General features: G+C 36.1%; 1 long non-coding RNA gene across 1 annotated transcript; it reads left to right on the top strand.

The window, feature by feature from the left end:
- The first annotated feature begins 861 nt into the window (after positions 1-861).
- LOC142861110 (uncharacterized) lies at positions 862-13,973 on the top strand. The gene is made up of 2 exons (XR_012912489.1): positions 862-1,076; positions 13,554-13,973. It is a non-coding gene; the product is annotated as an uncharacterized LOC142861110 (long non-coding RNA).
- The last annotated feature ends 544 nt before the right edge of the window (positions 13,974-14,517 follow it).

The raw sequence follows: 14,517 nt of genomic DNA, 5'->3' as shown, positions 1-14,517 counted from the left end.
GCCAGGCACATTGCCCCTCAGGGGCTTTGCACTTGCTGTCCTCTCTGCCTGGAAATTGCTGGCTCCAGGTATCTGCTCAGCTCACCTCTGTGATCCTCCCCTGGCTACTGTGTTTAAAATGGCAAGCCCTCTCCTCCTGTTCCCCTCACATGTTTTACCTTTCTCTAAGCACTTACATTTATTTTGGTGTTTTTCATTTATCTTCCTCCCCTCCAACATAAATTCCATGAGGGTATGGAATTTTATCTGTTTTATTTTCTGCTATATCCCCAGGACCCACAGAAGTGCCTTGCTAGTTTCTTTTTCTTACCTGACACCTTGGTAATAATAATACTAATGATAATAATAATTTTAATGCCCACGAATCTCTAAAAGCCTCCCCCTAAAATACCCACCATACTTCTTTCTTTGGGGCAAAAATATTATTTATGTCACAAAATGTACTAATTTTCATTATTAAAACACACACCCTCCCACAAATGACATACTATATATTTATCATGTTTAGCTGGCGAAATTTTTTCATGAGATGGTGTGATTGCTGACATGCATCTATGCCAAGCAGAGAAGGAACCACTCATTCATTTTGATTTTCAGTAAGAACGTGGTCCTTGAAAGTGAAGAGCCATGATTTCTTTTGACATTTTGGGTTTTAACAAGGTGCATTAGGGATAATTGTGGTGGAATGGTTGTTTATGTAAAGTCACTGTTTAGAAAAGTAAAACTTTATTGATTAAGAAAACAAAAACACCAGTTGTTAAAGACATTTGGAAGTATCTCTTTCTGTGTTTTCGAGAACTCGAATTTCAGGGTAGTTTAGGTCACTCGGTTTATCTACAAAGCGGGCTGGCCTCTGCATTTCTTGCTTCATTACAGAAACCTCCCTTTCATATCACAAGGAAAGGATGTGTCTACTTTGACCTTGCTTCCCACTGTGGTTCACCCAGGGCTCCTTGAAGTGTGCATCCTTGCCTGCAGATCTGTGACACCTGACCCAGAGACCAGCTGCACTGAATATGTGACTGACGGAGAGATTTGAGCACAAAATACAGGCATTGTCATAAAGTGTTTCATCAGTAAGTACCAGTTTGGACACTTTCTCCTGTATTTATTTCCCCTGGTTTAGTTTTTGTTCCTTGTGAAAACATGAAGTGATTTAAATATTTATTTTGAGTTCTCAATCTGAAAAACATTGATTGCTACATTCACTAAATGGGTATGATGATTAGTTTTATGTATAAATTTTCAATATTTGGTCAAACATTATTCTGGGGTTTTTTGTGAGGGTGTTTGGGGATGAGCTTGACATTTAACATATTAACTGCCATGCAAGTTGTATTTAACTCACGCTGGTTTTGAGCCCGGGGTTTTGTGAAACATATGTAACTCACATATCTATTCACCTTCGGAGCCACCAGAACTATTTTTCAAGTTGCATATAACTCATGTACAGAAAACAATAGAAAAACCCTATATTTTTCATTAAATTAGAAAGTATCATTTTGGTTTTGAAATTTTTGTTCTATTTTTGTAATAAAACACCGTGGCCCCAAGGCAAACATTTTTTTTTTTCCTAGTGTGGCAGTCAATGTGTTAAATCAGTTGACTGAGTAAAACAGACTGCACTCCCTGATCTGAGTGGGCCTCATCCAATAAATTAAAGGCCCAGATAGAACAAAAAGGCTGACCCTCCCCCAAGTAAGAGAGAATTCTTCCTATCTGATGGCCTTTGATCTGAAACAGCAGCTTTTTTCCTGCCTTTGGATTCCACCTGAAACATCAGTTCTTCCTAAGTTTTGAGCCTACCGGCCTTATGACTGGCATTACACCATCAGCTCTGCTGGGCTTCCCGTTGCCAACACACCCTAAAGATCTTGAGAAATGTCAACCTCTATGATCACATGAGCCGGTTCCTTACAATCTATCTATCTATCTATCTATCTATCTATCTATCTATCTATCTATCTATCTATCTATCTATCTATCTCCTATTGGCTCTGTTTCTCTGGGGAACCCTGGTACAATGGGCAGTCAGAATTTCTGGTATGCTTTAGGGAAGAAAAAAATATTTCCTCTCGGGTAAAATAACAGTGATGATAATAACACTTGGCTCATTTTACCTTTAAATATTAATATACAAGCCCTTCTCCTTGGATATGTCAGTAGACATTGTCAGTGCCTCCCCTATATTTCCTTGGCATCACTAGGAGGTTTTGTCTGGCTGTAGGAATGCTCTTGGCCTAACTGGGCACGCTAAAGTGCCAGGGTATTAACATCCTCAGTCGTGGCATTCAACCTGGAACAAGTAGGAGTTGATGGATAAATACCTCAGTCCCCCTCAGGTGGAACAACTCAGAGGCATGTGTGATATTGTACCCCAGATATTCCCAGAAGGATTGAGCCCTAGTTCCCTACAGTGGTAACTTGCTCACCAAAACTTGGTGAGTTTTCTTTCTTCCTTTCCCTATCTTACTTTTTGGCTTCCCTCCTGGTTCTTCCAGGGGAAGCCACTGAAACAAACCATTTGCATTCAAATTTTTGTCCCAGGCCTGTCTGCTTCCAACGGACTGCAACTTAAGGTGGGGATCATCTAACTTTAAAGGCAGATGGCAGAGTTCTTTAAGAATAATTACAAACCACAGGACCACATCTACTCTTAATTTATTGAATAGCAACAAATTTTCACTGAATGCCTATCAAATGCCTTAATTATGAAGTTAATAGTACATAATTTTTTAATGGGTTAATAATTCAATTTTGTCACAAAGCAAAAAGCCTCAGATGGAGGTCATAGAATAATTTTGTTTCGTTATGCGTCTGTTTATTTCCTGTCTTTACTAAATAATGACTCGTGACTAATGCAGATATCTCATTGTGGCAAATGACTTTACCTGCAACCCTTATCCAGGAACCATTAGGTTCTCAGTGTTTAAAGGTAAGTATATTTTGAAAAACCACAAAGGTGTATGAGTAATGGTCTGTATCCAGCTTAATGGCTATAAAACTATGCTTGTAATTTGAACATCAGATTTCTTTTAATTAAGGAAATTGCTTTTTGAACTTCTGCTTCTTTTCTTATAAATTTGAAATGAAACAGCAAGTTGTAACCACATATTTTAATGTTTGTAAATTATGCATCATTTGCAAAGCCATTTTAGAATACAAATGACTTTGTTTTTGTTCAAAGGAGGCTTTAAATAGGCATGCTAACGACAATAGGAATGACAGTAGTTAAAATTTATTGAGAGCTTATTCTGTGCCAGGCACTGGGTCAGCTGTTTTATGTATATTATTAGTAATCCTTACCACAATTTTTAAGAAAGGTTTTCTTTTTTTAACCTCCTCTACTTTATAGGAGATGAAACTGAAAACAGAGACACTAAGTGATTTTCCTAAAATCACACAGTTAGTTGCAGAGTAAAAATTAGAATCTAGGTCATTCTGCTTTCAAAGCCATGTTTTTACCTAACATGGTGAAGAAATAGTTAGGTCTTGAACTGCCAATTCCCTATAGGCTTCTTGTGTTTTCACTGGTATCAGCTCTAGCCTTTTATACTGAAAGAAATTTATTTTTAAATCTATATTGTGCTATAGATATTTTTCACATACTATCCCATAAAGAATCTACTGTTACTGTAAATCCTCATAACTCCTGATTGTTCTCTATAGCCTGTGCTCTCTGGAGAGTAAAAATCACTATGCTAATTGATGTGTGATGAAGTTTAATTGACAAATAGATAACTTTAAAATATTTTCCAGGTACATGAAAGTCTGTTAGTGTCTCACTGACTTGAGAATAACTGAGTTAGTTCTACCTCCTACATCTGGTAAATGGCCTAGACTAATTTTTTTCCTTATTACTACTTCAGTAAGTAGATGCTCTTAAACAATTTTGTCATGTCAATTTTCTTTCCAAAATTCTTTCATAGTTTGTTCCTCATTGTGTTTTGAAGAAAATCTGAATACCTTAACAAGGTATTCAGAGACTGGTAGCTGTTTCCCAAAAACTTATTTTGTTTTCTTCCTAGAAAAACAACTGGATTATGTTTCCCAACCTTTCAAATTAGCAGCAGTCCTACAAGGAATGCTCAAAAGAGTTCTAAACATGGAAGTGGAAGGTCAATATTTGCCACAATAAAAACACATGAAAGGATAAAACTCATAGGTCTTATTTAAAAAAATTACACAGAAGAGGAAGAGAAAGAAATAAACGGCAACACAACAGAACTTCACCAAACCACAAAACCACATAGGAAAATAAAAGCGAACACAGAATCCACAAAACAGCTAGATAACAATTAACATTATGATGGGAACAAAACTTCACATATCTATATTAACCTTGAATGTGACTAAATTAAATGTTCTACTTAAAAGTTACAGATTGGCAGAAGTTTAAAAAACAACACAAAACCCCATGAACCAATAATGTGCTGCTTGCAAGAAACTCACCTTACTGGTAAAGGCATTTATAAACTGAAGATAAAGGTTTGGAAAAAGTTATTCCACCTAAATGGAGACCAAAAGTGAGCAGGGGTAGTGACATTTTATCAGATAAAACAGACTTTAAATAAAAAACAATAGGAAAAAAATGAAAAAGCAGCTCATTATATAATGAGAAATGAATCCATTCAACAAGAGGATATAACAATCCTAAATATATATGCACCCAACATTGGAGCAACCAGATTCATAAAATAAATATTACTATATGTTAAGGAAGAGATAGACAACAATACAGTGATAGTGGAGGACTTCAACACTGTACTCACAGTACTAGACAGATCATTGAGACAAAAAATCAACAAGGAAATACTGGACTTAAATTGGAATTTAGATCAAATGACCTAACAGATATTTATAGAACATTCTATCCAACAACTGCAGAATATACATTCTTCTCATCAGCACATGGAACATTTGCTAAGATAGACCATATTTCATGCCACAAAATTAACCTCAGTGAATGTAAAAAAATTGAAATTATGTCAAGTATCTTCTTAGATCACAGCAGAATAAAACCAGAAATTAATACCAGGAGGGATTCTCAAAAGTATATGAATACATGGACCTTACACAACACACTTCTTAATGATCTTTGGATCAATGACAAAATTAAAAGTAAAATTTTCAAAACAAATGAAAATGAAACAACATAGCCAAACCTCTAGAATACAGCAAAAGCTGCATTAAGAGAGAAGGTGTTAAATGCCTGCATAAAAAAATAGAAATATAACAAATTGACAACTAAATGTTGTACCTCAAAACTAGAAAAACAAGGACAAGATAAACCCAAAGCTAGCAGAAAAATAAATAACAATTATCAAAGAACTAAATGAAATTGAGACAAAAAAACCCACAAAGAATAAATGAAATGAAAATTTGTGTCTTTAAAAAGATAAAGGAAACTGATAAATGTCTAGCTAGACTAACTAAGAAGAGAACAAATTAAAATAAGCTCAGTCAGAAATAAAAAATAGACATAATAATGGATACTGCAGAAATACAAGGATCAACAGAGGTTACTATAAACAACTATATGCTCATAAACTAGAAAACTGAGAGAAAATGAAAAAATGCCTAGAAACATACAACCTCCCAAGATTGAACCAGGAAGAAGTAGAAATCCTAGACAGACCAATAATGAGTAGTGAGACTGAATCAGTAATAAAATATCTCTCAAGCAATAAAGCATAGCAACAGATGGATTCACAGCCAGATTCTACCAAAAAACACAAAGAAAAAGGTATCAATCCTACTAAAGCTGTTCCAAAAATAATCAAGGAGATGGGAATCCTTCCTAACTCCTTCTTTGAAGCCAGTATCAACCTGTTACCAAAGTCAGACAAGGACACAACAACAACAACAACAACAAAAGAATACCACAGACAAATATCCCTGATGAACATAGATGCAAAATCCTCAATAATACTAGCAAGTGGAATTCAATAGCACATCAAAAAGATAAGACACTATAGTCAATTGGGTTTTATTCTAGGGATACAAGCATGGTTCAACGTACACAATCAATGAATGTGATTGATTACATAAGCAGAATTAAGGAAAAAAGAACTATGATCATCTCAATAGATGCTGACAAATTCTTTGATAAATTTCAGCATCCCATCATGTTAAAAACCCTCAACAAACTAGTCATAAAAGGAATATATCTCAAAATAATAAAAGCTATATACGACAAACTCATAGCCAATATCATACTGAACAGGGAAAAGTTGAAAGCAATCTTCCTAAGAATTGGAACAAGAAAAAGATGTATTTTTTCACTACTTCTATTCAAAATAGTACTGTAAATCCTAGGTAATCAGTCAAGAGAAAGAAATAAAGGGCATTCAAATTGGAAAAGAGGAAGTCAAATTAGCTCTGTTTGTTGATGTCATAATCTTATACCTAGAAAACCCTAAGGACTCCTAGATTTGGTAAATAAATTCAGAAAAGTCTCAGGTTATAAGATCAATGTACAAAAATCAATAGAATTTCTATACACCAACAAAGGCCAAGCTGAGAATCAAATCAAGAACTCAATTCCACCATCTGGGGGATGGTCATGATGGAGACTCAGTCTTTTGGGGGGAGGGGGGAAATGGGCATTTATTGAAACCTTAAAATCTGTACCCCCATAATATGCCAAAATAAAAAAAAAAAGATATTCTAAAAAAAAAAAGAACTCAATTCCATTTACAATGCTGTAAAAATAAAATACCTGGGAATAAACTTAGACAACAAAGTGAAAGATCTCTATAAGGAGAACTACAAATCACTGATGAAAGAAATTGTAGATGAAATGGAAAAACATCCTATATTAATGGATTGGAAATTAGTATTATATTATTAAATTAATATTATAAAATTAATATTATTAAAATGGTCATGCTTCCCAAAGCAATTTACAGATTCAGTACAATTACTATCAAAACACCAATGTCATTTTTCACAGAATTAGAAACAAAATTCTAAAATTCATATTGAACCAAAGTAAGAGACAAAAGAGTCAAAGCAATTCTAAGTGAAAAGAATAAAGCTAGAGGAATCATATTACCTGAACTCAAAGAATACTACAAGGCTATAATAAATAGAACAGCATGGTACTAGTATATAAATAGACATATTGATCAATGGAACATTTTTTTTTTTTTTAGCATATTATGGGGGTACAAGTGTTAAGGTTACATATATTGCCCATGCCCCCCTCGCCCCTCGAGTAAGAGCTTCAAGTGTGTCCATTCCCCAAACGGTGCCCATCTTATTTGTTGTGGTTGTATACACCCATCCCCTCCTTCACCCTCCCGACACTCGATAAATGTTATTTCTACATGTCCACTGAGGTGTTGATCGTTAATACCAATTTGCTGATGAGTACATGTGGTGCTGGTTTTTCCATTCTTGAGACACTTCACTTAGTAGAATGGGTTCCAGCTGTATCCAGTAATATATAATAGGTGCTATATCACCATTGTTTCTTAAATCTGAGTAGTATTCCATGGTATACATATACCACATTTTATTAATCCACTCATGAATTGATGGGCACTTGGGTTGTTTCCACAGCTTGGCAATTGTGAATTGTGCTGCTATAAACATTCGAGTGCAGGTGTCTTTTTCATAAAGTGACTTTTGATCTTTTGGGTAGATGCCCACTAGTGGAATTGCTGGATCAAATGGTAGACCTACTTGTATCGCTTTGAGGTATCTCCATATTGCTTTCCACAGAGGTTGAACTAGTTTGCAGTCTCACCAGCAGTGTAGGAGTGTTCCTCTCTCTCCGCATCCACACCAGCATTTATTGTTTGGGGGCTTTTTGATAAAGCCCATTCTCACTGGAGTTAAGTGATATCTCATTGTGGTTTTGATTTGCATTTCCCTGATGATTAGAGATGTTGAACATTTTTTCATGTGCTTGTTGGCCATTATTCTGTCTTCTTTTGAGAAGTTTCTGTTCATGTCCTTTGCCCATTTTTTGATAGTGTTGTTTGATTTTTTCTTGCTGATTTTCCTGAGTTCTAAATAGATTCTAGTTATCAGCCCTTTGTCAGATGTGTAGCTTGCAAACATTTTCTCCCATTCTATGGGTTGTCTGTTTGCTCTCTTGATAGTTTTTTGGCTGGGCAGAAGCTTTTTAATTTCATTAGGTCCCATTTGTTTATTTTTGTTGCTGTTGTGATTGCCTTTGGGGTCTTGTTCATAAATTCTTTGTCTAGGCCAATGTCTAGAAGAGTATTTCCAACATTTTCCCCTAGAATTCTAATAGTTTCACACCTAAGTTTCAAGTCTATTACCCAGCGTGAGTTGATTTTTGTGAGAGGTGAAAGGTGTGGGTCTTGTTTCAGTCTTCTACATGTGGCTATCCAGTTTTCCCAGCACCATTTATTGAATAAGGATTCTTTTCCCCAGTGTATGTTTTTGTCTGCTTTGTCGAAGATTAGTTGGCTATATGAGGATGGTTTTATTTCTGGGTTCTCTGTTCTGTTCCACTGGTCAATGTCCCTGTTCTTGTGCCAGTAAAAAGCTGTTTTAATGACTATAGCCTTGTAGTATAGTTTGAAGTCTGGTAAATTGATACCTCCTATTTTGTTTTTATTGCCTAGGATTGATTTTGCTGTACGGGGTCTTTTCTGGTTCCATACGAAGCATAAAATTATTTTTTCTATATCTGTGAAAAATGATGATGGTATTTTGATAGGGATTACGTTGACTCTGTAGGTCACTTTGGGTAGTATAGACATTTTAGCAATGTTTATTCTGCCGACCCATGAGCATGGTATATTATTCCATCTGTTTACCTCCTCTGCTATTTCCTTCTTCAGTGTTTCATAGTTCTCCCTATAGAGGTCTTTTACCTCCTTAGTTAAATGTATTCCAAGGTACTTTATTTTCCTTTTTGCTATTTTTGAATGGAATTGAGTCTTTGATTTGGTTCTCACTTTTACTGTTGTTGGCATATATGAATGCCTCTGATTTCTGTGCATTGATTTTGTATCCTGAGACTTTACCAAATTAATGTATCAGATCAAGGAATCTCTTGGTTGAATCCTTGGGGTTTTCTACGTATAGTATCATGTGATCAGCAAAGAGTGAGAGTTTGATCTCTTCTGCTCTCATTTGGACACCCTTAATTCTGCTCTCTTATCTGATTGCTGTAGTGAGGACTTCCAGCACTATGTTGAACAGAAGTGGAGATAGTGGGCAACCTTGTCTTGTTCCAGTTCTAAGTGGGAATGCTTTCAATTTTTCCCCATTCAGTATGATATTGGCCGTGGGTTTGTCATATATGGCTTGTATCATTTTTAGGTAAGCTCCGTCTATGCCTATTTTTTTGAGTGTTCGTATCATGAAAGGGTGTTGAATTTTGTGAAATGCTTTTTCTGCGTCTATTGAGAGGATCATATTGTCTTTGTTTTTGCTTCTGTTTATATGGTGAATTACATTTATAGATTTGTGTATTTTGAACCATCCCTGCATCCCTGAGATGAAGCCCACTTAGTTGTGATGAATTATTTTCTTGACAAGCACCTGGATTCTATTGGCTAGGGTTTTGTTGAGAATTTTTGCATCTATATTCATAAGAGATATTGGTCTGTAGTTTTCTTTTTTGTTGCATCCTTTCCTGGCTTTGGTATCGGGGTTATATTTGCTTCATAAAATGTGTTGAGGAGGATTCCATCCTTCTCGATGTTGTGGAATAATTTTGCAGGATAGGTACCAGTTCTTCTTTGTAAGTGTGGTAAAATTCATGTGTGAAAACATCTGGTCCAGGACTTTTCTTTTTAGGAAGGTTTTTTATTGTTTTTTCTCCCATTATCATACATGTAACAAAATTGCACTTGTACTCCTTAAATTTATATCAGAAAAATAAAATAAAATAAAATAAAATAAAATAAAATTAACAGTGACCATGAGACTGAGTTCTAGCCAATGGAAGGAAAGCAGAAGTGATGTGTATAATTTGGGGCCAAGCCGTTAAGAAGGGGCAAATCCTCTCCACACTATTTTTCTCTTTGTGTCTACCAGACAGAAGACAATGAGGCCCTAAGGCTATATTTAACATGCTTTTTCAGGCCAGATAATGTAATGTCCTTGGTCTGCACATGTTGTTATTGCCTTAATTCTAATTTTTTCTCTATATACAATCAATGTAAAGCCATATCACTATAATGTAGTAATGTTACAATGTTAAGCTTCATTCTGACTAATCTTCTAATCAGGATGTCAAATCGAATAAAAATCAAAACAATCTCTAAGAAAAATAGTCTTCTCATGATAGTTTCCTTGGCTGTGCAGAAGCTTTTTAATTTGATCAGGTCCCATTTACTTATTTTTGTTGTTGCTATGATTCCTTTGGGGTCTTCTTCAAAAGACATTCTATAAAAAAGACATCTGCACTAGAATGTTTATAGCAGCACAATTCACAATTGCAAAGATGTGGAAACAAGTGCCCATCAATACATGAGTGGATTAATAAAATGTGATACACACACACACACACACACACACACACACACACACACACACACACCGTGGAATTCTACTGAGCCACAAAAAAACAATGGTGATCTAGCACCTTTTATATTATCCTGGATAGAGCTGGAGCCCATTCTATTAAGTGAAGTATCCCAAGAACGGAAAAACAAGCACCACATGTACTTACCAGCAAATTGGTATTAACTGATCAACACCTAAGTGCACATAAAGTAATAACATTCATCGGGTGTCAGGTAGGTGGGAGGGGGTAAGGAGATGGGTATATTCACACCTAATAGGTATAGTACATACTGTCTGGAGGATGGACATGCTTGAAGCTCTGACTTGGTTGGGGCAAAGACAATATATGTAATCTAAATATTTGTACCCCCATAGTATACTGAAATAAAAATAAAAAAAATTAAAACATATCTTCAGTGACTATCATTCCACAATCTTTGTCTATATGTGTACATTATTTAGCTCCCACTTATAGATAAGAAGATATGGTATTTGACTTTCTGCATCTGAATTGTTTCACTTAATGTAATGGCTCCAGTTCCACCAATGTGTCTGCAAAAGACACAATTTTATTATTTTCATGGCTGAATAGTATCTTAGTGTTGCAGGATTGTCTCTGTCAATACAAATCTTTTACATTTAATTTATATTTTTAAAAGCCCCTTACAAATATAAGAGCTTACTGAGGTAAGCTTACTGAGGCTGTGACTATTTGCTGGTCATTAACCTTAGGGATGATGGAACCACAGGTGGAAGGTACCTGGGTACTTGACTCATCATGTGGAGGAGAGGTACCCACCAAACTAGGAACTTCTGCTAGAGACAGTTACATGAATGAAAAACAAATCTCCATTTTGTTTGAGCCATTATATACATTGGGGCTTGTTTCACAGCCTGTTCTACCATACCTAAGACTTTTTAGCATTGGGTTCAAGCCTATACATCCACACAACATTTTCCTACTTTCTTTTAATGTTTCCCACATATCAGCCACATTGGAATATTGTCTGTTTCTTCTGCACATACTCTAACTTCTTATTTTCATTTTCATGCATTTGTTTATGTGGTCTCCTTCTGGCCATTAAGTTGCTCCATCCCATCCCTGGTTTTTGAAATCTTTCTTTTCCTTGAAGAACTATTACAAATTTCACCTCCTCTAACAAGTCTTTCATGATTTCTTCACTTGAACTGGCAGAAATATTTCTTTCTTTCTTGAGTTTTTATATTTCCTTTGAACTAACAGGTATTATGATTTTTCTGTCTAATTTTAGAGTTGTGTACATACCTTTATCTCTTTTACCATGGTGTCAGCTTCAAGGGATCATCTTGGATAAACCCACAGTATAACATCTGGCACTTACATGTGCATCTTACTCAGGAGGAAGGCTGTCTAATCTAGTCTTAAGGCAAAAATTGTGTATAGTCAGAATACTTTTAATAATCCTGTAACTAGGCAATAAAGTAAATAGCTGAGTTTAGGATCCACATGCATAAAAATATTTTATTTAAAAGACCAGATAACACTCATGGCAAAGAGATGCTGAAACATGGAGGAAAATGAGACCAGTTACTCTCTTGAAGGCCCATATGCTTACTGAGTGGAACGGCAGGTAGAGTAGCTAGCACTCTTTATGTAGGGATTTTTGTTTCTTGCTGAACATTTGAATTAGCTAAATTTAGATATCCACAGTTATAAGCCTTCAATAAATTTGTAGCTTGATTAAATGGTGTAACCATTTTTTTTTTTTTTTGAATAAGCATTTTGGGAAAGAGTTATTTCTTTTGCCAACTTCACTTAAGAAGAGGAGGAAAAAATCTGCTGGATTTGACCTGGAACTTCTAAGCAAGAGCAATGTTCTACTGGGAAACTCCTGGCTAAACTTCAGGGGACAGCTTCTCCTGGGCTCTGTGCCTGTACCTGCTAGGGAAAACACTGGTAAACAGAGAGGAAAAGAAAAAGCCAAGTTCAAGCTGAATTTTTCTCTGTTCCTTTTAAGATACAGTGGAGATAACACTGAAATACAAAATGCCATGTACATGTTCCTTTTGAAATGAGCCCCCCTGTTTTTAGGGTTAGTTAATATTGTTCATGCAGATTTCTTTAGCAGTTGTCTAAGATGCTGTGAGAGCTGAAAGGAAGCTACCTTGGCAATCAGCAATTTCAAACCTCTCATTTTATTTCTTTGATGAAAATGTTGTAGATGGGAAATTTTGAGCTTTCCTAAATTGATAGAATCATTAGCCCAGAGACTGGCATTTGGGAAGAGATAATGGTATGTAAGAGCTGCTGGCTGCTGGTTCTCAGGCCAAGCTTTTCAGACCAGGTGCAATTATTTTCCCAATTTCAACTTCCTACTACCCAAGATCCACACATCCAATAGAACTTTCTGAGATGGTGGAAATGCTCTATATCTGTGTTGTTCTTTATGATAGCCAGGATCCACATGAGCCACATGAGCAACATAATTATTTTTGTAAGACTACATGTTGAAACAATGTTTTGGATATGTTGAATTATATATAACATATTAGGATTAATTTCATTTGTTTCTTCTTCTTTTTTTTTAATGTAGCTACTGGGAAAATTAACACAGCCTATGTGGCTTGTGTTATATCTCTGTTGGACAGCACTACTCTCAACAACGTTGCTATTGACTGTACCAGAGTGAAATGTTTATGCTTTCCCTTCTCCTCTTCTAAATCCTCCAGAATCCAATGGCAGCAGGAGAACAATCAAGAAGACTTTTGAAACTCACAATAGAAATAACACTCTGGGAAATGTGGGCTTATATTTGTCCTTTGTTCAAGGTGATTTGACACGTGATACTGCATCATTGTCCTTTAGGATTGACTCATGAGGAGGTGAAATGACATTCCCCAGGCTATTCAACATGCACTGTCCATAGCTGGGGCCATGCATTTCACCTTGTGTCTTTGTTACTGCTTCTGAGAGATGAATGTGTTAACTCCCCAACTGACATTTGCACTTAAATTTAATTTAGAAAGTATTAATGAAACTGTATTTTCTTTAAGCTTTTTTTTCTTTTTTTTTTCAGATAAGAGTCTCACTCTGCTGCCCCGGATAGAGTGCCATGGTATCAGCCTAGCTCACAGTAACCTCAAACTCCTGGGCTCAAGCAATCCTACTGCCTCAGCCTCCCGAGTAGCTAGAACTACAGGCATGTGCCACCATGCCTGGCTTATTTTTTCTATATATATTTTCAGTCATACAGCTAATTTCTATTTTTTTTAGTAGAGGTGGGATCTCGCTCTTGCTCAGGCTGGTCTGGAACTCCTGAGCTCAAACAATCCACCCGCTTCAGCCTCCCAGAGTGCTAGGATTACAGGCGTGAGCCACCACGCTCGGCCTCTTTAAGTTTTATTAAAGCACATGTTTTATTGTGTTAGGGGACCACTTAGATGTGTTGTCAGGTGTAGTGAGCACAAACATCTAAATAAATATTGCTTTTTTGTGATGTGAGTGTTTCTTAGGTATGGATTTTTTGAGGCTATTGACTTTTCCGGTACCTTAAAAATCTCAGGTATTTAGCCTGGGATATTTGCTTTCTGAAGTGAAAAAAATATAAACTAAAATTTAAACTAAAATAAATACTAAACTAAAATTCACAAAAAGAAGTCACAAAGAAGTAAATGTCTATCTTTTAAAAAGCACAAAACTCAGGCAGGGGTGGGGAACCTGAAACCTTAAGGCCACATGTGGCCTTCTAGGTCCTTCGGTGCAGCCTTTTGATGGAATCCAAATTTTACAGAACAAATCCTTTTATTAAAAGGGGTGCAGCAGAGAAAGATGAAGCTTTTCTTACTCCTTTGGTGCTTCAAAAAGAACAATCTTGAAATCAGGAGGCCACAGGTTTCCCACCCCTGCCCAGTGGGGCTTCCCCATCAGAAGCGGTCTCCCAGGATCATAAGAGATTGTCTGAATGTTGCATATAAAAATCCAAATTCTTGCATTATTTTGCAGATACAGAAAGTGTTCCTGGTAAGAGCACAGTTGGCTGT

Source organism: Microcebus murinus, chromosome 1 (assembly GCF_040939455.1).
Source record: "Microcebus murinus isolate Inina chromosome 1, M.murinus_Inina_mat1.0, whole genome shotgun sequence".
Classification (NCBI taxonomy): Eukaryota; Metazoa; Chordata; class Mammalia; order Primates; family Cheirogaleidae; genus Microcebus; species Microcebus murinus.
The sequence above is the reverse complement of the archived record's forward strand: the minus strand, read 5'-3'. Positions and strand labels throughout refer to the sequence as shown.